The 24,258-nt window shown below is 43.4% G+C and overlaps 1 protein-coding gene across 15 annotated transcripts in view; it reads left to right on the top strand.

The window, feature by feature from the left end:
- ADGRG2 (adhesion G protein-coupled receptor G2) overlaps positions 1–24,258 on the top strand; it is a 237,400-nt gene that overhangs the window by 95,778 nt on the left and 117,364 nt on the right. The gene's annotated exons all lie outside the window — the stretch shown is intronic.

The raw sequence follows: 24,258 nt of genomic DNA, 5'->3' as shown, positions 1-24,258 counted from the left end.
GTTCCTGTCGTGGCTCAGTGGTTAACGAATCTGACTGGGAACCATGAGGTTGCTGGTACAATCCCTGGCCTTGCTCAGTGGGTTAAGGATCTGGCGTTGCCGTGAGCTGTGGTGGAGGTCACAGACGTGAGTGACTCAGATCCAGCATTGCTGTGGCTCTGGTGCAGGCCGGAGGCTACAGCTCCAATTCGACCCCTAGCCTGGGAACCTCCAAACCTCCCTATGCCGTAGGAACGGCTCTAGAAAAGGCAAAAAGACAAAAATCAATCAATCTGCCTGCCTCACCTACCACTGTAAATGTCCCTCATCCCTCTTTTTTTTTTTTTTTGGGGGGGGGGGCCGCACATGCAGCATATGGAGGTTCCCAGGCTAGGGGTCCAATCGGAGCTGTAGCCGCCGGCCTACACCACAGCCACAGCAACGCGGGATCTTTGATCCGCTGAGCGGGAGGCCAAGGATCAAACCCACAACCTCATGGTTCCTAGTCAGAGTCTTTTCCGCTGCGCCACAACGGGAACTCCCCACTTTTGTTTTCTTATAACACTCTTATCTGCAATTATATTATTTAGTTATTTCTTTACTGATTCCGTGTCTTTTTTTTCTCTCTGCTAGAATACAAGTTCCAATGGTGTATCTTGCTCCCAGTTGTATTTTCAGGACCTCAAACAGTGGGACATACATAGAGGTGCTTAATAAGTATTTGTTGATTGGAGGAATGAGTACACCTGGAACGAAGAAGAAATCAGGCACTAGTCCTAAGAGAAATTTAAAGCACTCTGCCTTTCTGTTCAGTTTTGTTGTGGAAATTTCTTTTTTGTTGTTGTTATTATTACTATTTTTTTTAATAGTTGTTTCCCCAATACAGAGTTGTTGAAATTTCTTTAGCTAAAGCATAGAGTATATTTTAATGTAAGCAGTTCATTATTTAGCAGACATCTGGTATCCAGTGCATTTCTGACTGTGATAATAATGATAGCTAAGAGCTAATATGTATTGGGCAGGCAGTGTCTTTACTGATTTACCTGTAGTAACTCATTTAACCCTCTCAAGCTCTCGAGGCGAGTACTGTTATTATCATTTTACAGGGTGGAAGCTGAGTCTCAGAGAGATGTACTTTGTCTAAGGTCGTACAAACGGTAAGCAGTAGATCCAGGGTTTGAACACACACCATCTGATTTCAGAGGCTGTGTTTTGTTTTTGTTTTTGTTTTTTCATTGAAGGATAGTCAATTTACAATATTGTATTAGTTTCAGGGGTATGGCATAGTGATTCAGTATTTTTACAGATTATGCTCATTGAAAGTTATTTTAAGATAATAGCTGCAATTCCCTGTGCTATACAATATATCCTTGTTACTTATCGATTTCATTTTTTTCTTAAACATTTTTTTTATTAAAGTATAGTTGATTTACAATGTTATGTCAATTTCTGCTGTTCAGCAAAGTGACCCAGTCATACAAAACATTCCCTTTCTTGTATCATCCCCATCATGGTCTATCCCAAGAGATTGGATGTAGTTCCCTATGCTGTACAGAAGGACCTCATTGCTTATCTCCTGTAAATGTAATAGTTTGCATCTGCGAACCCTAAACTCCCCGTCATCCCACTCCCTCCCCGCCTCCCCCTTGGTAACCACAAGTCTGTTCTCCATGTCCATGAGTTTGTTTTTTTCCTGTAGAGGGGTTCATTTGTGCCATACCTTAGATTCCAGATATGAGTGATATCACATGGTATGTCTTTCTTTTTGACTTACTTCACTTAGTGTGAGAGTCTCTGGTTCCATCCATGTTGCTGCAAGTGGCATTATTTTATTCTTCTTTATGGCCAAGTAGTATTCCATTGTGTATATATGCCACATCTTAATCCATTCATCTGTCAGTGGACATTTAGGTTGTTTCCAGGTCTTGGCACTTGTGAATAGTGCGGCAATGAACAGAAGGATGCATGTATCTTTTTCAATGCAAGTTTTGTCCAGATGTATGCCCAGGAGTGGGATTGCTGGGTCATATGGTGGTTCTATATTTAGTTTTCTGAGGAACCTGTTTTCCATAGTGCTCGTACCAATTTACATTCCCAGCAACAGTGAAGGAGGGTTCCCTTTTCTCCACACCCTCTCCAGCATTTGTTATTTGTTGACTTGTTAATGATGGCCATTCTGACTAGTATGAGGTGGTACCTCATTGTAGGTTTTGTTTTTAGGGCTGCAGGTGCAGCACATGGAAGTTCCCAGGCTAGGGGTTGAATCAGAGCTACAGCTGCAGCCACAGCAACACTAGGTCCAAGCCACATCTTCAACCTGCACCACAGCTTACAGCAATGCCAGATCTTTAACCCCACTGAGTGAGGCCAGGGATCATACCCGCATCCTCATGGATACTATTCGGATTCATTTCCCTTGCACCGCAACAGGAACTCACCTTCATTGTAGTTTTGATTTGCATTTCTCTAATAATTAGTGATGTTGAGCATTTTTTCATGTGCCTGTTGGCCATCTGTATATCTTCTTTGGAAAAATGTCTATTTAGGTCTTCTGCCCATTTTTCAATTGGATTGTTGGTTTTTTTGCTATTGAGTTGTATAAGTTGTTTGCATATTTTAGAGATTAAGCCCTTGTTGTTTGCATCATTTGAAACTGTTTTCTCCTATTCCATAGGTTGTCTTTTTTTCTTTTTTAATGGTTTCCTTTGCTGTGCAAAGGCTTGTAAGTTTGATTAGGTCCCATTGGTTTATTTTTGTTTTTATTTACTTATCTATTTTATACATAGTATTTCATATCTTTTAGTATCATACCCCTAACTTGCCCCTCTGCCCTTCCCTTTCCCCAGTTGTAGCCACTAGCTTGTTTTCTCTGTGAGTCTGTTTCTGTTTTGCTATATACATTCTTTTTTTTTTTTTTTCCGGCTGCACCTGTGGCATATAGAAGTTACTGGGTCAGGGACCAAACCCAAGTCACAGCAGTGACTCAAGCTGCTGCAGTGATAATGCCAGATTCTTTATCTGCAGTGCCACAAGAGAACTTCTCATTTGTATTATTTTTTAGATTCCACATATAAGTGATACCATACAGTATTTGTCTTTCTCTGACTTTTTTCACGGTCCATCCACAGACAAATGGATAAAGAAGATATGGGGTGTGTGTGTATATATATATATATATATATATACACAATGGAATATTTATTACTAAGCTGTAAAAAAAGAATAAAATAATGTCATTTGCAGCAATGTGGATGGACCTAGAACCTGCGTTCTTTTTAATCACAGTGCTCCTGGCAACAAGGAGCATACAAAATTCCTGATCTTTATAAACATGTAATGTTTATGGCTTTTGTTCCTATAACTGAGCAAGGGATTATGAGCATGATGTGGAAAGCCAAACTCTGACAGTGGATGTTCGCAGCAAAGTAGGGGTTTATAGCAGGGAACCAAGCAAGGAAGATAAGCCTCAGGTCCACTCCAACTTGGTCTTTGAGTGAGGGTATTTGTTTTTTTAAAGGGGAAGAACAAAGAGGCTGGGATTAGTCATCACCTGTGGACTTTCTGTGACCTTTTTGGTTTTTAATGGCGGTACCTGTGCATATAGAAGTTTCTGGGCCAAGGGTTGAATTTAAGCTGTGGTGTGTAGCCTCTGCTACAGCTGCAATAATGCTGGATCCTTTAACCCACTGCATTGGGCCTTCATCTCCCCAGCGACCCAAGCTGTTGTAGTCAGGTTCTTAACCCACTGTACCACAGCGGGAACTCCCCTGCGACCTTTCTTGCTTGCTTGCTTGCTTGCTTGCTTGCTTTGGAGCTTCAGCTGCCAGCCTATTACCACAGCCACAGCAATGCCAGATGCAAACCAAGTCTTCAGCCTACACCTCAGCTCATAGCAATGCTGGATCTTTAACTCACTGAGTGAGCCCAGGGATCAAACCCTCATCTTGGGGATACTAGTCAGGTTCATTAACACTGAGCCACAATGGGAACTCCCTCTGAAACATTTCTTAATTGTAGATTCTGGAGTCAGGATGTGTTTGGTTTACAGTTCTCTGGCCAGGTCTGTTAACCCAACTTTCCCTGGAGAAATAAGCTGAGTTTGTACACTAATGCTGATATCTATAGAGAAATTTTAGTGTATTAATGATGTGATTGACAACAACCATTTTAGTCTTCTGACTCTGATGGATTAGTGTTCAGGATTAGGACCAGAGGGGACAAGAAAGGGAATCAAGTTTTGGATAGAGAGATCAATCAATTTCTGTAAGGGAACTTGGGATTATGGGGGCTTGATTTTGACTTCCACTCCTCTTTTAACTTTCTCTACATCTTTTTTTTTTTTTTTCCCTCTACATCTTTGAGGGAACAGGGCAATGACTGCTCTGGCCCCTTCCTGCTGAAACTGAGTGTATGTGGTCCTTCCTCAATTTGGGGAATGGACACCCAGTTGCCAGTATTCCTGAGTTCCAGGTTTTGGATCTGAGTCTTGTATGATTAAGATCTTGGTCCCTTGGTCCACCGTTTTGGTGCAACAGGTCCAATTAGAAGGAGGAGGAGGAGTGGCAACCTGAACTTTAATACACCTTGGAAAATAGATTGCATTTGCTGAGAAATTTGGGAGCCTGAGCCTGAAAACAAGTCTGGACTTGGCAATTCTAGGGAGACTTGTTAGAGCCAGCTAGTCTGTTGCCTAATATTAGCCAAATAGGTTTTAGCTTCTGATATGGTATTAACCTATACATAAGAGGAGCTATTGGCCACTACTCATATGTCTCCATTTTCTGCTGAAATCTAATCTAAAGCAGTTTTACTGGTTTGGTACAGTCGTGGCTAAAGGATCTAGTACTTTCTGCTGGAAGACTACAGCCTGATTTGTTACTACTATTTGTTAGTTATTTGTTACTACTATTCCTAAGTAAGAGAAAGATTTCATAGTTATCTTGAGACAGTAAGGTTGCAGTTAGCAGCTGCCAGCAGATACTGTCTGGAGAATGACCGGTGGTATCCTCAAGTCTGACACAGTTCAGAACATTCAAGTTCTCAGTCATACGAGACTGTGTGTAAAATTACATCCACAGTGGCCATTCAGCTCCACCTTGGATGCCTGAACCACAGTTACTCAAGTTTTCTTTTTTTTGGCTTTTTAGGGCTGTACTCACAGCATATGGAGGTTCCCAGGCTAGGGGTCGAATTGGAGCTGAAGCCACTGGCCTGCACCACAGACAGCCACAGCAATGCCAGATCCAAGCCACATCTGTGACCTACACCACAGTTCATGGCAACGCCGGATCCTTAACCCACAACCTCATGGATACTAGTCAGATTTGTTTCCACTGAGCCATGATGAGAACTCCTCAATTTCGATTTCTAAGTGCATTTTTTCCTTAACAGTTAAAGCTGTAAAACGCATGTTCAATAGGCCACAAAACAGGCTGTTATATTTTAAGTTAAATCAAGTATAAACCAGAATGACTTCCCCATACCTCAATATATGAACATCTCTTCAATCATTTCCTCTTTTATTTGCAAATCTTGGATCAAAATATTTGCCCCCTCAGTGCCAGGGTAGTTGCTGCCTGCTCTGGGCCCATGGTCGATCGTGTCCCTTGGTGCCGGATCTGCTTTTCATTTATATATATATTTACCTAGTTGTCCAGGTTAGGGGAAAACTAATGAGATGGAGTTCCCTCGTGGCTCAGTGGGTTAAGGATCTAGTGTTCTCACTGCTATGGCTCTGGTTATAGCTGTGGCATAGGTTCGATCCCTGGCTTGGGAACTTCTGCATAGACATAGTGAACAAACTCAGAGTTATGCTAATAGGTAAATATTTTATAGGCAATACATTTTATAATCAGTTATATAAAACTGTAAAACATTGTATATGTGCTTTTAGCAGTAGACTTAAGGCAAGTGATGATACATATCATCAATGGTTATACTGTGACAACTTCACTGGAGAGTTTTCTTTTCATCCTAAAAATTAGGAGGAAGAGGAGGATGGTTAGAAGTAAAACAATAACTTTCAGGGTTGATAGGGAGACAGATTTTTGGTAAACAGCTCTATTGAGTTAGTAGGGTAGATCTTACAAGCCTGGTCCGAATTCTTGGGTCATCGGTCTACCATTGCTGTTGTATGTTTTCTTCTCATCCTGGTAGAGGTGTCATTTGGGGCCAGCCGTCCTCTCTATTGATCAGTCCAACGTAAAGGTCCTTCGGAAGTGGGAAATATGAATTCAGGAGTCAGTTCCCTTCTGTTTCTGTGCACATGAGCTAGTTAATAGTACCTGATAAGGGTCCTTTTATCTAGGTTGGAGACAGTCCTTTAAATGATGCCTTTTCCAGGAGTTCCCGTCGTGGCGCAGTGGTTAACGAATCCGACTAGGAACCATGAGGTTGCGGGTTCAGTCCCTGGCCTCGATCAGTGGGTTAATGATCCGGCGTTGCCGTGAGCTGTGGTGTAGGTTGCAGAAGCGGCTTGGATCCCTCTTTGCTGTGGCTCTGGCGTAGGCCGGTGGCTACAGCTCCGATTAGACCCCTAGCCTGGGAACCTCCATATGCCGCAGAAGCGGCCCAAAGAAATAGCAAAAAGACAAAAAAATTAAAAAAAAAAAAAAATGATGCCTTTTCCAGCATGCATAGTCTCCTGGTTGCAGGTCATGGGCCGTCTGATCTTCATCCAAAGATAGATGGGTGTGATGAGCTTCACTGACAAACTTAAAGTGTCCTTTTAATAATTGAACTAAACTTTACAATAATGCAACATCACAACAGGGAGCTCTCTGGGAAGTGAGTCTTAGGCAGTAAATACAGACCTCAATTAACAAAACTAGAATTTAATATCCACTGAAATATTACTATTTTTCTCCCTAAAATTACTCTCATTTCTTCCAAATATAGCCAAATTGAGACTAATTTGTTTGCAAAGTTAGGTCTGGTTATTTGACCACATAGGCTGTTTTAAATTGGTTGTGGTGGAACTTTTCATAAGGAATCTAAGCTGGAGCTTTTAAAAGGCCTCTGAGGGCTGGGAAATCCATGCCAAGGGTTAGCCACAGATTCAGCCTGTGATATCCATGGATTTGGGTGAATTTGTCTCTTCTAGAGACTTTTGCACCTGGCAGGAGGTGACCTTCCTTATTTATCTGATAAGGCTGCTTGGAACCTCAGTTTCCAATTTCTGGAGGGATTAGGTAGAGAAAAAAGATAAAGGTTTCAATTCTGCTTACCAACGTACAATTTACCAAGTTGCTAAAAGCCATAATTAGCTTTAAGCTACAAGTTTCCTTATATCTGGAAAACACAGATTAAAACCCAGTACTATTTCAAACAAAAACCATAAATCTTATATTCACCAGTTCAGTCAGTCCAATGTCACGAATCCTTTTTGTTAACAGTTTTATGAAGCCATCAGGTTTTCCATTAGGATTCTTTAATTTCTTACTCCAGCACCATAATCCGAGTTATTACTAACCTGTAATGTCAAAAAGTCCTTTCTCTGAATCTTCTTGGAAGATAAAGCATTTTTGCAAAAGGATCAGAGTAAAACAATAGCTGTCTATGAAAGACAAAGGACATGGTTAAACACCTAGTTACATGGTGAACCATGACAAAAGTCATGGCTAAACATCTGATTATGGTGCCGTTGCCAAAGAAATTTGATTACTATTGTTGCTATGACTGACAACATTTTAAGAGGATAACTAGGATTATGACTGATAACATTTTATCAGACATACTCAAATTTTAGAAATTCCATGTCATTTCTAACATATCTATATTAATCATATTTACCCATACGATATAACTTAAGAAGGATTATCACTCATTTGGCAATGCTTCCTATGTAATTGAACATACCAAGCAAGCCTAATTCGTTTAATATTTATCTCTGAGATGCTTTAGGGGCACTTTGGAAAACTCAAAGTTAGCTGGAGGTTAACACACTTTAAATAAAATTTCATCTTTGGGGGAGTTCTTGTCATGGCTCAGCAGTAATGAATCCACTAGGAACCATGAGGTTCGCTCCCTGGCCTCGCTCAGTGGGTTAAAGAATCCAGCATTGCCATGAGCTGTGGTGTAGGTCGCATACGTGGCTCAGATCCCACAGTGTGGCTGTGGTGTAGGCCGGCAGCTGTAGCTCCGATTGGACCCCTAGCCTGGGAACTTAGCTATGCCACACCTGTGGCCCTAAAAAGCAAAAAAAAAAAAGCAAAAAAAAAAAAAGAAATTGATCTTTGGGAAGTTTGTCAGATTTCAAAGCACTTGGTCAGATAGGGTCGTAGATCAGTGTGAAACGATACTTATTCATTTAACCAAAGCGACGGTAAAAGATTTCAAAAGCGAATACAGAAAATTACAATATATTACTTAAAAAATAAAGAAACTTTACGATGATCTGATATCAAATGCAGCTCAATAGTCTAAAAAACCTTTGTTTTCTTCACAGAGAGAGAAAACCAAATGCCAGTCTTGTGCCAGCTTACTTTTAATAACCAAATTAATTTACTTAGTTAAATTCGATCTAAGCCATTCCTGACCATTCACAAAACTCTTTTACCAGGGTTCCTTTTTCATAAACCTTCCATAACTTTCTGTATCCATATTAGTTTGTCCCCTATTTTCTTTCCCATCCAGAAGCAATCAGGTCTAGGACAAAATTACTTTTTTTCCCTTAGCAAAATGTATTTCCATTCCTCATACCTTCTTTTTCCAAAAACACACATCCTAATTTCCTTGCATACTGAAAATTTTCCCTTATTACGTCTAGTAGCTTTAATTATGTATATATATAAGTATATATATAAAATATATGTTATAATTTTTAACCCTTAGAAACCTTCATCTCTAATGAAAACCAGGAAACCAGCAATTGTGAACATACCAGCATTTCCTGATTAGCACATTTATGAACATATTCTGTCATTTCTGGAAGCATGCATTTTCTCATAGCTTAATTTAATTCCTCAATGTGGTATAAGACGTGTATCTAACAAACCCAAACATCTTTAGTTTTTCTCTCATAAGAAGACAAAAGTGGGTCAACGTAGACTTGTTTAGCAGTTGATGTTTCAGTGTTTTATTTTGTTTGGGAATGACCTAGATATGTAATAAACTTCCATCATTTAACTTAATTTAGCAAAACTTAAAGCTTAAAAAATCTGGAGAGATTATTTTCGTGTTGGGGCTGCCCCTGTGGCATGTGGAAGTTCCTGGGCCAGGGATTGAATCCGCACCACAACAGCAACCCTAGCCACTGCGGTGACAATGCCGGATTCCTAACCTGCTGAGCTACGCAGAAACTCCTGGGAGAGACTACTTGTAAGTAATATTCCTAAAACAGAATTATTCCAAAGAGCTCATCGAAAAATTGTATCTAATTTACTTCTATTTTCTTCACTATTCTCAACAATTATGTTTACATTACCCATGAAAAAATTATAAGACATTAGACCAAACTATTTTTCTTGTTGATAAATTTTATAGCAGGAATAATATGAATTTGACTTTCAGTAAACAGGTATAATAAAAGTATTACACTTAATGACTCAAAAGACATGTCTGTATTAATTAAATGAACAAGCTTAAACTAACGTTATTATTTTTTATTTTTTTATTTTTATTTTTTGTCTTTTTTTTTTGCCATTTCTTGGGCCTCTCCCTTGGCATATGGAGGTTTCCAGGACAGGGGTCGAATCGGAGCTGTAGCTGCCAGCCAGCGCCAGAGCCACAGCAACACCAGATCCAAGCCACATCTGCGACCTACACCACAGCTCACGGCAGTGCCAGATCCTTAACCCACTGATCAAGGCCAGGGATCGAACCCGCAACCTCATGGTTCCTAGTCGGATTCGTTAACCACTGAGCCACGATGGGAACTCCTTAAACTAACTTTAATACTAGATATTATTTAAATAATATCACTTGAACCAGATCAGGTGAACCTGAAATTCATTTGTATTAGTTTCATTTGTATTTCTGAGAATTTATGTAAGTGTTTAATTTCCTTTAATTAAGTGGAACTTATTTATAAATTTATTTATAAGTTGTAAATTAATTTGATAATACCACCCAAAGGTAAAGACACATATTTATAATGCACACATTGACATACATCCAGACAGAAATAAAGATTCATTTTAGGAGTTCCCATCATGGCGCATTGGTTAATGAATCTGACTAGGAACCATGAGGTTGTGGGTTCGATCCCTGGCCTTGCTCAGTGGATTAAGGATCCAGCATTGCCATGAGCTGTGGTGTAGGTTGCAGACACGGCTCGGATCCCGCGTTGCTGTGGCTGTGGTGTAGGCCGGCGACTAAAGCTCCGATTCGACCCCTAGCCTGGGAACCTCCATATGCCGTGGATGTGGCCCAAGAAATGGCAAAAAGACAAAAAAAAAAAAAAAAGATTCTTTTTAAATTTAGTCATGAATCAGATATTACAACAAAGAAGTCGCAGCTTGTAAACAGCAGTTGGAATAAGTTAAGTTTAAAAGGCCTCTTTTCCCTTTCTTCCCCTCAATCTTTGGAATTTGAGATGGTCTAGAGAAGATAGGAATTCCTGAGAGCCATGGCCAAACATTTACATCTCAAGGCACAGGGGAAGAAAAGCCAAGTTTCTCCTAGAAGGACTTGTTCCCTTAGGGTTGGAATTCTGAAAAGATGTGTTACCAAGCCAGCAAAACCAGGTTTGCATTGTCAGATGAGCCTTATCTTGGGCGTTTTTCTCCAGGGTCTAAAGAATATTGTGGCCATGGAGTGCTATTAAAAAATACCATTTTGTGGGATAGACTGGGAGTTCAGGGTTACTAGATGCAAACTCTTATTATATTTAGAGTGGATAAATCATGAGGTCCTACCGTATAGCTCGGGGAGCTATAACCAATCTCTTGGGAAAGAACATGATGGAAGATAATATGAGAAAAAGAATGTGTGTGTGTGTGTGTATATACATATATATGACTGGGTCACTTTGCTGTACAGTAGAAATTGGCACAACAGTATAAATCAATAATAAAAAATATATGAAAAAGTCATTTTGGCTTTAGTCATGGAACCATCACTCAAAGGGGTCCAGTTTTGTAGGATACATCCTAAAGGTCTATTTTTAGGAACTAAATTTTGTTTCCCACATCTGCCAATTAAAATAGCACACCTTCTTCAACAGAATGCACCCCCCCACCTCAGAAAAAAAAAAAAACCACAAGACAAAAGCCAAACCAATTGCAAAGGCAACCTTAGGCTCTTACTTTTTTCAAACCCAAGCCTTTCCTCAATACCCAGCAGTGGGTCTAGGAAGGCACTAGTATATGCAAGGATAAAAATTTCCAGTCCGTGCTTTTGTGCTGATTGCTTAGCAATAGATGTCTTCCAATCCAAAGACTGTTCCTTTACTGCAAGTCTAAAATACTGCCCAGAGTTGCTTATGCTTGGTGGAGAAGGGAATTCCCTAGCTGGATCCCCAGGTCAAAGGGGCCTGGGCAGCTGCTTTATCTGCAAAGAGGAAGCCCCACATTGGCACAGAGCCAGCCGACCATGGGTACGAACCTCAGAGGAACCCGAGAGGTCCCTGTGTGGTTGCCAGATGAGCAAGGTGCTCATGTGTCTAAGGTGCAGAAAGCCCAAAGCCAAACCCTGATAGCGACGGTTTCCAGCATAGTAAAGGTTTATTGCAGGGACCCAAGCAAGGGAGTGGGAGACAAGCCTCAGACCTGCCTCCGCTTGATCTTTGAGTTAGGGTGCTTTTTGTTTGTTTGTTTTTGTTTTTGTTTTTTTGGCTGCGTTGGCAGCGTGTAGAAGTTCCCAGCCCAGGAATCAAACCCGTGCCACAGCAGTGACCCAAGCTGCTATAGTGACAGCACCAGATCCTTAATCCACTGTTATGCCACAGGGGAACTCCCAGGTGTTTTCTGTGTGTTAGTTAGTTTTTAATGGGGGAAGAACATCATCTTGTGACATTTCACATTCCTCAATCATAGTTTAGGGAGTCAGGATGTCTTTGGGTTTTTGATTCTCTGGCCAGGTGGTTTGTGGTTCAGGGGCCTGTTGGCTTACTCTGGGGAAACAACCTGAGTTTGTACATTAATGGTGATGTCTATAATGTCTGTTATAATGTTATTATAATGCTAAATGCTATCATAATGTCTATAATAGCAATTCTAATATATCAATGATCTTATTAAAGAGAGCAGTTTTCTAACTCTGGAATAAAGTTTTGGATAGATTCATCATAAACTCACTAAGTTCCCTTCGTGGCTCAGCAGTTAATGAACCCGACTAGGATCCATGAAGTTGCAGGTTCGATCCCTGGCCTTGCTCAGTGGGTTAAGGATCCGGCATTGCCGTGAGCTGTGGTGTAGGTTGCAGAAGCGGTTTGGATCTGGTGTGGCTGTGGCTGTGGTGTAGGCCAGCAGCTGCAGCTCCCATTTGACCCCTAGCCTGGGAACCTCCATATGCCGCGGGTGCAGCCCTAAAAAGACAAAAACACACACGCTAAACTCACTAAGGGAACTCTGTTTTTAGAGAGACTCCGTTTCATTCCCTTAGTGTAGTGCTTCTCAACCAGGGCCGATTTTGCCCCCCACCCCCCACCCCCCATGCCCGGGGACCCTTGGTATTCTCTGGACATTTTTGGTTGTCATGACTGGCAAGGATAGGGCTGCTACTGGCAGAGGCCAGGATGTCGCTGAATACCCTGTAATGCGCAGGACCCCCCCCCCCACCTCCCTTACTCCTCCACAAAGATTATCCGGCCCCGATGTCCATTATGCTGAGGCTGAGAAACCCTGCCTCAGCACAGCAGTTCGGAACTCTGGCTGCCTGTGTGAATGACTTGGGCAGTTTTTAGAATAAATACCGACGTTTCGGCCCAGGTCCTGACCTTAGTAAACGGCAAATAGACCTTCAGCATCACCCCGCCATCCCATCACACTCGCGTAGTGGGTTTGCCTTTCTCGTCTCCAAAACAGCGTTTTACCCTTCTGTTATTTCCTCTGTTCCTCCTGCTTCAGCTGCTACCTCTGGCCTATTAGGGATCTCCTCATATGCTCACCACCCAGGCTCCCAACATGCCCACATTCGTACAAATACTATAACTGTGAAACTGACCAAAATAGCCTGTATTTCAAATACTGGCATCTTTGCTGGGCTCTGGACTCCTCATCCTCTTTGCCTTCTCGAGGACATGATCTTTTTTTCATTTTTTGTCTTTTTAGGGCTGCACCCACGGCATATGGAAGTTCCCGGCTAGGGGTCGAATGGGAGCTGTAGCTGTCAGCCTACGCCACAACCACAGCAACGCCGGATCCTTAACCCACTGAGCCAGGCCAGGGATCGAACCTGCATCCTCATGGATCCTAGTCAGGTTCATTACTGCTGAGCCATGATGGGAACTCCTCTTTTTTCATTTTTTAAAAACTTCTTGTTTGGACAGAAATTCAAACTTTACAAATAAGTTGCAGAAATAAAAATAGTACGAAGACAATCCATATACCCTTTAACCAGACTCATCTATTATTAACATGTAACCCCATTTGCTTTATCCTTTGCACTCTTGCTCATGCACATAATTTTTTTCCTGGACCATTTGAGGGTAAGTTACATGCATCATGGCCTTTACTCTTAAGTACTTCAGTATGGATTTTCTAAGAATAAGAAGATTCTCTTACATAATTACAGTACTGTTGTTACCTTCAGTAAAGTTGATATTGATCCAATATTGTTATCTCATCTACCATTTGTATTTCAGTTTTGAAAATAAACCCGATAACATCCTTTACAGCATTTTTTTCTTCTAGTGCAGAATCTGGGCTAGAGTTGTTAAGGCATATAGTTGTCACGTCTCTTAGCCTCTTTTAGTCTAGAACGTTTCCATAGCCTCTCTTTGTCATTTATGACATGGACATGATGGAGGAGGCAAAATCACTTTTCCTCTGCCATTCTAAGTTCTTGGCGGAGACCTCCCTGTAATACAAAGGCAGGTCGATTGAGAAAGACAAACAGAGTTTAATAACATGAGTACATAGGAGTTCCCGTTGTGGCTCAGTGGCCCAAGCCACCGCTTTAAATACCATCTCCAGCTAAAGATAAAACTTGTTGGCTAAGGAGGAGGCCAGTTATGGGAGTACCAAGGCAAAGCACAGTAAACACGGGCCAGGTTGTTATGCACATTTAAAATGGTACCTTCTCCAGGAGTTCCCGTCGTGGCACAGTGGTTAACGAGTCCAACTAGGAACCACGAGGTTGCGGGTTCGATCCCTGACCTTGCTCAGTGGGTTGAAGATCTGGCGTTGCCATGAGCTGTGGTGTGGGTCGCAGACATGGCTCGGATCCCGCGTTGCTGTGGCTGTGGTGTAGGCCGGTAGCTGCAGCTCCAATCGGACCCCAAGCCTGGGAACCTCCATATGCCGCGGGAGCAGCCCCAGAAAAGGCAAAAAGACCAAAATAAATAAATAAATAAATGGTATCTTTTCCATTCATAAGAGTTTCTAGAGGCGTTCCCGTCGTGGCGCAGTGGTTAACGAATCCGACTAGGAACCATGAGGTTGCAGGTTCGATCCCTGGCCTTGCTCAGTGGGTTAAGGATCTGGCGTTGCCATGAGCTGTGGTGTAGGTTGCAGAAGCTGCTCGGATCCCGCGTTGCTGTGGCTGTGGCATAGGCCGGTAGCTACAGCTCCGATGAGACCCCTAGCCTGGGAACCTCCACATGCCGCGGGAGCATCCCTAGAAAAGGCAAAACGACACACACACACAAAAGTTTCTAGAGACTTATAGTCATCCTCTCTGTTACATAGCAAGGGTGATTTCCATTGTAAAATGTCTCTTGCAGAAGGGTAACTTCTACTGGGTTTTCAGAGCTACTCCTGTGTCTGCAGTTTCCTAAAAACGTTACCGGGATCCAGGTTCTTGTTCACGGAGCCGAAGAATGAACTTCTCAAACACACATGGGCGGCAAGCAAGCAAAGGTCTTTATTGCAGGAAAGCAAATAGCTCCCAGCACAGACAGTGGAGGCACGAGGAAGAGTCCCTCCCTTTCTATTGTTCTATGGAGGTTTTTATTTCTTAAGGACGGAGGTGCCAACGTGGGGTCCAGACATCCTTCCTTTTTCCCACTGGCCTTGTCCAGTCACCTGCATCAGGCCCCATACAGTAGGGGTCTTAGAGCTGGATACGCCCCGTACATTTTCTGGCCACTGTGTTCTTCTTTCCCCTAGACCGGGAGTTGCCGCTCTTTACATTCTTTTGCTAATAGTCAAATGTGTAGGGCAGGGGTTAATGTCCACCTTGATGTAAAACAAATGTACTTTCAATAGTTAATCTTCCAACAAGCAAGGCCTGTTTGTCTAGATTTGTTTTTACAGATCTTAAGCCGTGGACCTTAATTAGGGAATATGTCGAAGCCCATGTTTCTACACCAACTACCTAAATCATCATTCATGACTCTGCCTCAAAAGTAATCAGCCTAAAATAATCTCTCACAGAGACATATTTTGGGGTGGCATTTTCTGCTCCCCTTCAGCATTTAGGATGAATACAGACCACCCCCTGCTCCTTTTACAATAGAACATTCCTCATTTGGGGCTTAGCTGATATTTCTCATGACTAGATACAGGTTATGCATTTGGAGCCAGAATAGTGCAGAGGTGATGTTGTGTCCTTCTCAGGGTTATCCCGTCTGGAGACCCACAGTGTCTGGATGTCTCTCTCTTCCTTGTTGGCAGTGTTACTGTTGAGCGCTTGGTCAAGGTGTGGTCTAGTTTCTCCAGTAGTTATCGCATATAAGTAAGGTGTCCAATTTGATGTGTTGATACATGTATACATTGTGAAGCGATTACCACACTCAGGCTAACATATCCATCACCTTACAGTTACCTTTGTGTGTGTGTGTGTGTGTGTGTGTGTGTGGTGAGAACACTCAAGATCTCCCCTTTTAGTAAACTTCAAGTATCCGATAACTGTATTAACTGTCGTCTCCATGCTGTACATTAGATCTCCAGAATTCACTTGTCTATACTGGTTTTAAGACGTAAACTCCAGCCCTCTTAGCATGGCATTCAGACTGCACTACCACTGTTAAGTTAAAATGTAGAATTGATCTTATTGTGTAGTGGGAGTTGCCTCGAAAATATCCTCGAGAGGAGTTTCCGCAATGGCACAAGGAGTTGAAAATCCAACTGCAGCGGCTTGGGTTGCTGCGGAGGTGTGGGTTTGATCCCTGGCCTGGCACAGTGGGTTAAAAGATCTCGTGTCATCCTGGCCCAGGAACTTCCATATGACACGCGTGGGGCCGTAAAAAAAAATTTGTATCTTGGAGATCTTTATCTTGGCTTAAAAATATCATTAAGAAATATTAGAAAACAGTGTTGACAAATTGACTAATTCTAAGAATGTTGAAAGTTTTGAGAGAAACTTGGCTCAGAAATGAGAGCTATAGAGATGAAAATGCAAGAAAGGGCAGGAAAAATCATGCTCTTAAGCATTTTGTGCTTTTTAAATATGAAAATTTTAAAAATCTTGAAACCAAAGTTCCTATGTGGCTTAGCACCTTAAGGATCTGACATTGTCACTGCAGTGGTTTGGGTTGCTGTTGTGGCACAGGTTTGATCCCTGGCCCCGGGAACATCCGCATGCCATAGGTGCAGCCAAAAAAAAAAATAATCTCGCAACAAACAAAAAAAGATTTACTGATCCACATGGATCTCTAATAGGCATCTCAAATTCAGTATTTCCAAAGCAAAATCTTGATTCCCTGCCACCCCCGGGCCAAATCTGTTTGACTCCGCATGAGACCCACCTCAATCTATGATGCCACCATCCATCCACCTGTTCAGGCTCTAAGCCTAAAGGTGGAGTCCCACATCTAACCCATCAACAAATCTTGTCGCTTTGGCTTCCAGAGTATATTCCAGGTGTTGCCACTTCTCCACCTCGATTCTTCCACCATTCTTCATTCTGTCACTGTCTTCTTGGATGGTTGTATTGGCATCCTGTAATCCAATTCCCACACAGCAGCTGGAGCATCTTTTTAGAAGCATTAATTGGAGCCTGTCACTTCCCTGCTGGATTATGGTGTTCTGCCATGTTCTGACCCCTGCTCTCCCCGGTTGCGGACCAGACTTCCGCCCATTGATTCTTCCAGCACATCAAGCTCCTTTTGGTCTTTTGTACTCACTGTTCTCTCTGGAATGTTTCCTCTGCCCCTCTCCCCATCTTTCCGTGGCTGGTTTCTCATCCTTCATGTTTCAGTTATGAAGTATCACCTCTGATTCCTTGATCCAAAATAGCCACCAAGTCACTCACTCTATCATTCTCACCTTACTGTCATTCTCAACACCGCACTCATCAATTACATTCGTTTTCTTCTTTACTTACTTGTATATTCAGTGCTCCCCTTCCTCCTCCAACATGAGAATGTGAGCAGGGCCCACACTTTATTCCTAGTGGCTACAATAGTGTTTTGTATATAGTAGGTCTTCAATTCGATTAATGATTGAATGAGAGCAATGTGTCTAAACTACCTAACATGATCTCCAGCACAAGGAAGACGCTCAATAAATGTTCTCTTTCTCCAGAAACTGGTGTTTCTGGGGCTAATTCTAGAAGCTTCTGGCGCGAATAGTGATCTGATAAACACACTTAGATTTATGTGTTAGCGTGTGAATTATTAGTTTCCAGTCAGAAGGGAATTACATTTTACCAAGAAAAAAACAAAGCAAAAACCAGTGACAGAATCCCGGGGATCACCAATGTCACATTTTCTTTTAGTGAGGGACTTTCCTGGCTGGTTCTCAGATTTTTTTTTTTTTTTTTAAATTTCATGTTTACCTTGGGATTTAGACATGTCAAATTTCTAAAGCCTCTGGATATTCACAAATGGAGTGTATGGAGAGAGGAGGAGGGAGAGCGGGAGAATGTGTGCTGGAATCACTCCTTTGGTATGCTTTCCTGAGTTCCCTCGGGGCTCACTGGCCCACCCTTGAGGGTGGCTCTTTTCCCAGATGACCAGGCCATCTTTTGCTTTGCGCACTAACTACAGCCCAGGAGGCAGTACTTGGGGTAGCTCTGCAATACTGCCCCAAAGAGGAGCGGGGGAGTATCGAGATTGAAGTCAGAAAGGGGGAGGGGCCTGCAGCCAGGCACACATTTTCCAGAAGTTTGCTGCTGGTCTCCGGAAGGTGACTCCTAGTCACAGACATGAGTCATCATTGACGGATTTTAGTGTTTTTCTAGATATGAGGAGATGCAAGAATTGGGCTCATAAAATCTCCTCAAAATATTTATCTGAAGACCTGTTCTTCCAGTTTTCCCAGAGCACAGAGGGCCTCACTCCTGGTCTCCACCCTGAGCTCCACTCAGGGGGTGTTGCGGGTCCGCAGCTGCAGGGGCTCATGTTCCCACTCCATGTGGAGGCTGATGGCAAGGCTGATGGGCCAAACTTCAGGTCATGCGGATCATTAACTTATTGACAGAATTAGCCCATGTTTTGGGGTATTTGGATAAACCATTACTCTTGACCCAGTAGAATTTATTTTTTTAATTGGCTCAGATTCTCATTGTATTCATAGTTCATAAGTGAGTCAAGAGCTGGTACCATTATTCACTTTCCTGATATGTATCTCCCATGTATCATTATTAGTCATTCTCTTTCTAGCAACCATATCCTCCTGCAGCATGTGGAGGTTCCCAGGCTAGGGGTTGAATCGGAGCTGTAGCTGTCGACCTACACCACAGCCACAGCAACATGGGATCTGAGCCACCTCTGCGACCTACACCACAGCTCACAGCGATGCCAGATCCTGAACCCACTGAGCGAGGCCAGGGATCGAACCCGCAACCTCATGGTTCCTAGTCGGATTTGTTTCTGCTGTGCCATGACGGGAACTCCTAGCAACCATCTTGAGTGGAGGCAGACAGTTGTGTCAAGCAGCATTTCATGGATATATTTAGAGTCTCACACTTTTTGACTCCTCTGTGAAAGTGGATTAAGTGTGTGTACATATACTTTTGAAATTAAACTTTTTACTGAACTGTACATTATATGCATTGTAAACGTACAGCTCAATGAATTTTCACTAACTTTGCACACCCCTGTCACCAGCCTCAGATCAAGCATCAGAACACGAGCAGCTCCCCAGAGCCCTCTCCTTGCAGGTCTCCTTCTGGTCACCACCTGCCCCCCGACCCCAGAGTAACTCCTACTCTGATTCTAATGTCAGAGATTCATTTTACCTGTTCTTGAATTTCATATATATGGTACACACCGAGTATCTGACTTCTTTCACTCTGTCGTTTGGGAGATTCATCCATGTTGTTGTGTTGTGTGCTGCAGTTGCCCTAGTGTATTGCATCATATGACTGCACCACCGTGTATCCTGTCTACTGTTGCTGGGCCTTCGGTTGGTTCCCAGTTTTTGGCTTTTCTGAATAGTGTTGTGAGCCACACCCTGGTACCTGTCTTTCCATGAGCACATGTGGGCATTACTACTCGGGTAAATGCTGTGGGGGAAAAAAAATCACTTTCCCTTTCCCCTTCTAGGTGTTTGGCTGAGACTCCCCTGGAATAACAAGACAGATAAACAGGAGAAAAACAAACATGTTTAATAACACGTACACCTCCTGTATACATGGGAGAGACGCACGAAAACTGAGTAACTCCCCCAAATGGCCCAAGTCCTACTACCTTCAATACCATCCTCAGGAAAGACAAAAAAGATTTGGGTGGGGGATAGGCAGAGGACAGTTAGAGGAATTAATCAGGAAAAGCACAGTAAATAAGGGTAAGGTCGTTATGCACATTTAAGTCCATGTTTTCTCTATAGACTAGAGTTTCTAGGGATTTGGAGTCACCCTTCTCTTCCTGGGCCATCCAGGGAGATAGCTTTACAAATGGAGATTTCTTTTATAGATGTAAATATCTCCTACAAAAAGGTAACTTGTTTTCAGAGCTTCTCCTTTGCTACCTTTGTTTCTGAAAAATAATCAGCCTCGAGATAGTTCTTACGCCAAAGAGACAATTTGGGGTGCCTTACTCTGCTCCCCTTCAGTAACTAAAAGAATGCTTTAAATATATTTCTACTCATTTTCATGGTTGTCAATTATTTTCTCTTCTGAATGCAGTTAAGATTAGGAACCACCTCTGGATATACTCACATATCAGTATCCATATACAAGGTTGAGGTTTTTTAATTCATAACTTGAATTAGGTTTTAGCATCAGCTGTTTTCCTGTTTTCATTCATTTTTTTTGTCTTAGAGACTGTTTCTTTTTTTCTTTTTTTTTTTTTTTGCCTTTTCTAGGGCCGCTCCCGCGGCACATGGAGGTTCCCAGACCAGGGGTCGAATCGGAGCCACAGCCACCGGCCTACACCAGAGCCACAGCAACACGAGATCCGAGCTGGGTCTGCAACCTACACCACAGCTCAAGGCAATGCCGGATCCTTAAGCCACTGAGCAAGGCCAGGGATCGAACCCGCAACCTCATGGTTCCTACTCAAATTCGTTAACCACTGAGCCACGATGGGAACTCCTTAGAGACTGTTTCTATGTCCACTTATTCCCTTACCAGCTACCTATATCAAAATATTATTTTTAAGTCTCTTAAGAATTTTTACTTTTTCTGTTCCTGCAACACACACACACACACACACACACACACACACACACACACACACGGATAATTACTTTGAAATGAAAAACACTCTTGAAACTGTCAAATGTATTTTGCAGATATTGAGGCAAAGGTGTACCCATCAGAATAGTCTTGGAATGGTACAGGCTTATTAAGCATTGATCTTCTAATTTTTCGAAGGGGAAAAGGGAGGAATGCAGTAAATGAAAGAGATTTTGAAAAACTAAAGTATGCTTTATTTTGTTGTAATTACACCCAGGTCCACAGGTTGACACTATTATCTGCCCTTGTCCCAAATGGCATTAACTTACTCCATTCAGTAAATCCGATGTTAATTCAAGGAACTGAATGGAGCAAATATAGCCTGAAATCAAGAAAATACCTTCTTCTAGATTTTGGTAAGAGATGCTGAAAGTACTCTATGCAGAGAATGCTTAGCAAATACTATTTTCTGTGGCAGTGCTTTTCAAATTACAAATCCGTCAGCTGGGGATCTCGTTGAAATGCAGATGCTCTGGGCTGGGGCTGGACATTCCCGCTTTTCGGGGGTGGAGGGGGGTGGGGAACTATGCTTTGAATAGAGAGGCTTTAGAGTACAGCTGCATTTACCTGGAATCTTTGCCCATCCCCTACTTAGGGATGGTGAACACTCCTGCCCCAGTGACTCGTCCGTCTGGTGGTCTTCCAGCTCGGGCTGGAGAACCAGACGTGTGTAGTCCCGAGTTGCAGCTGCAAAGCCCAGTGCTTTGGGGGCCTTTCTTTAAATCTCAAGCAGCAACTCCTTCCAGCCTCCCTTCACCTTGTCTCTCCTCAAACATTCCAAATACCTGACGAAAAACCACCCAGCTCCTCAAATGCACGCCAAACCAACTCACTCACTCACACACACACACACACACACTGACCTGAAGGAAGCCGTGGGTCCAGGCAGGCGTGAAACCACCCTCTTCTTTCCTGGTTGGTACTTCCTCATTCATACCATAGACACTGGGGGACCAGCTCGACAGCCCTGGCTCTGAGCGCTGCAATTCACACCAGCCCCCTTCCAGCCATTAGCTGTGTCTTTCTCTGCCCGCCCATGTGGCAGCTGGGGGTGCCAGGGAATTGACACTCCACGCCCCCCCGCCGGAAGCAGCCCTCAGCGAGCACCTGACAAGAGCTGGGAGATGAAGAGCCCAGCTCTCTGCCCAGGAGCCCGACCACTGAGACGGGGATGGGCGTTGTGCAGCAGCGCCCAATGTCCCCCAGGCAGGGGACGCGGCTGCCCCAGTGGAAACTGGCTTGATGACGCACCCATATTAGCCACCTTCCTGCCCCCCTCCATGTCTCACTTCCCCATTCTCCTGTTTCCTGGGATGACATCCTAAATAAACTGCTTGTTCTTGAACCCTTGCTTCAGAGTTACCTTCTGCAGGAGCCCAAACTATACCCGGGCTCTTCGAGGCCAACAGTCAGAAAATACTTTTGTTCGCTTTAATAAAATCCCATTAGAAGAAAACTCGGGAGCCCCCTGGGGTTTGTGGGGGGGGCGGTTTCAGCAATGTCTGGTTATTTTTTTGGCATGACACCAACCATTCAGATGGCTGGAAATAAGCCCAATCCTGGAGAGGATGCTTCCGTGTTCCTGGGCTGTCAATGGAGTTGATATTCTGGGCTCCACAGCAGAGCTGATTCTGGTCTTTCTGACTCCTGCCCCGAGTTCCGCTTCAGAGCCCTTGAGCACATCTCGTGGCCCCTGCAACCCTCATCCTGGACGTGCCCTCCTGCCATCCTTTCCAGTGGCCGCCCTCCCTGGGCTTCTCTCTTGTGAGCTCTCTGCCCCGCCCCTTGGGCCAAGGAGTCCTTTCTTGGATCTTCGCTTCCCCTGACTTGAGGTTTCTGGGATGTGCCCCCCTGGTTTCCAAGCTTGGCCGCAGTGGTCAGTGCTCCTCAGAGCTGTGTGTCCAGCCTGTCCCCCTCCTCCTGCCTTCTTCCCCAGACTGGAATTGGACCCAAACCTCGGCGTAATTTCAACCTCTTCGGTGTATTTTAGAACCGCCTGTGCCCAGATTGGGGATCTTCGTCCTTCTGTCTGTTCAGAAGTGTGCCTTTCCCCCTCAAGACCTCGTGTGCAGCATTCCCCCTGCTGTGGTTCCTCGCATGATTGGAGCCCACCCCAGACACCAGTTTGGGAGGGTGGCCCGAGCTGGCACTCTGGAATGGATTGCTCACCACCTCGCCAGACCAATGCCAGGGTGCACTGCCCACCAGGCTGAACCCTCATGTCTTTGTTTGGGGCCTCTTGGGATTTGGTGTTTTAATGGTACGGGCTACATCAGTAGGACTCGCTTTCAAGTAAACATTTGTGAAAACATCAAGGCTGGGTAGCTAGGTGACCACCTCCCTGTGACTTTGGGCCCTCTTCCTGCCACCTTGTTGTGTTCTCAAATGGTGGAGAGAGAGAGTTCTTGCTCTTTTTCAAGGCCACAGTTCTGTTAGATTAAGGTCCTACCTTTATGAATTAATTTAACTTTAAGTATCTCCTAGAGGTCCTGTCTCCAGATACAGTCATGCTGGGGGTTAAAGCCTCAACATATTAATGGGAGGAAGGGGGAAAGGGGTGGATATAGCCCGGGCCATCTAATACCTGTGCCCAGCATCCCCTCTACCCACCCCTCCATTCATCTAGCTGAATCCTGAAATTGCACAGAGAATCATTTCTTTGGTTTAACGAGTTGTTGAAATGTAAACGGACACAGAATGTGGTTGATGTGTCTCCTGAGAGGTCCTCTCCTGAGAGCTGGTAAGGGTTCAAAAAATATGAGGCCATTGGGTGCCTCCACGCTGGGAATGAGCCCCACCTAAAGGAGAGGAAGGGTCCTAAAAAGGAAATTGGTTTTTTCCCCCAAGTGTCTTTTTTGGTAATTTTGCCAAGACCTGTTTAAGTTCTCAGAATTAGTTTATCAGTTCCTGCAAAATACCCCTTAAAATCAAAGAACTGAGTCCTTAACCTTGCTGTCTTGGATCTATGAGCAATTTGAAAGACACTGCATTTTAAAGAGGGAGTCTTGACGAAGCAAAGGGAGAGGTACAAGGACCATTTCTCGTTGGTTTATCCAGCTTTCTGTCAACACAGCCTTTTTATTAGCCAACAAGTTATGTATAATGGCAACAGATGCTTGTAGTAAAGATTCTTATGTGCTATTGGAGCCTAAAGTCCTTTTTGAATCATCAAAGGTTAAATTATGTATGGGATGATTTTCATATTAACTGTGATACTGACACTTGATTACCATTTGTTACTGAATGGCAGTCCTTTATCCAGCAGGATATTTCCATTTCGATACTTCATCTTCCTCTCTCCTAGCATCGAAAGGGTCCCGGAGGTAAAGTGAGCCCTTCTCATGGCTTGTTATTGCTGGGATCAGCTGCTGGTGGATAAATAGCTCAGGTGATCAGACCCCTGTGTGTGGGTCAGGCATGTGGCTTTCACCCCAGTGTGGCCTTTGCTCCTAGGGGGACCCATTGAGGGTGGGTCAGTTCTGCTAAGGAAAGTACATAGAATTCCATCTCCTTCGAACTCCTTTGAATTCTCCTGCTCTCAATGGTGTCATATAGAGGTCTTCAACCCTGACCATACATTAGCTTTAAAAAAGTGCACGGAGGAGTTCCCATTGT

This window comes from Sus scrofa, chromosome X (genome assembly GCF_054392235.1).
Source record: "Sus scrofa isolate SSC_HxYL_T2T_F1_AM1 chromosome X, Sscrofa_HxYL_maternal_Yorkshire_Landrace_v2.0, whole genome shotgun sequence".
NCBI classification, from domain to species: Eukaryota; Metazoa; Chordata; class Mammalia; order Artiodactyla; family Suidae; genus Sus; species Sus scrofa.
The sequence above is the reverse complement of the archived record's forward strand: the minus strand, read 5'-3'. Positions and strand labels throughout refer to the sequence as shown.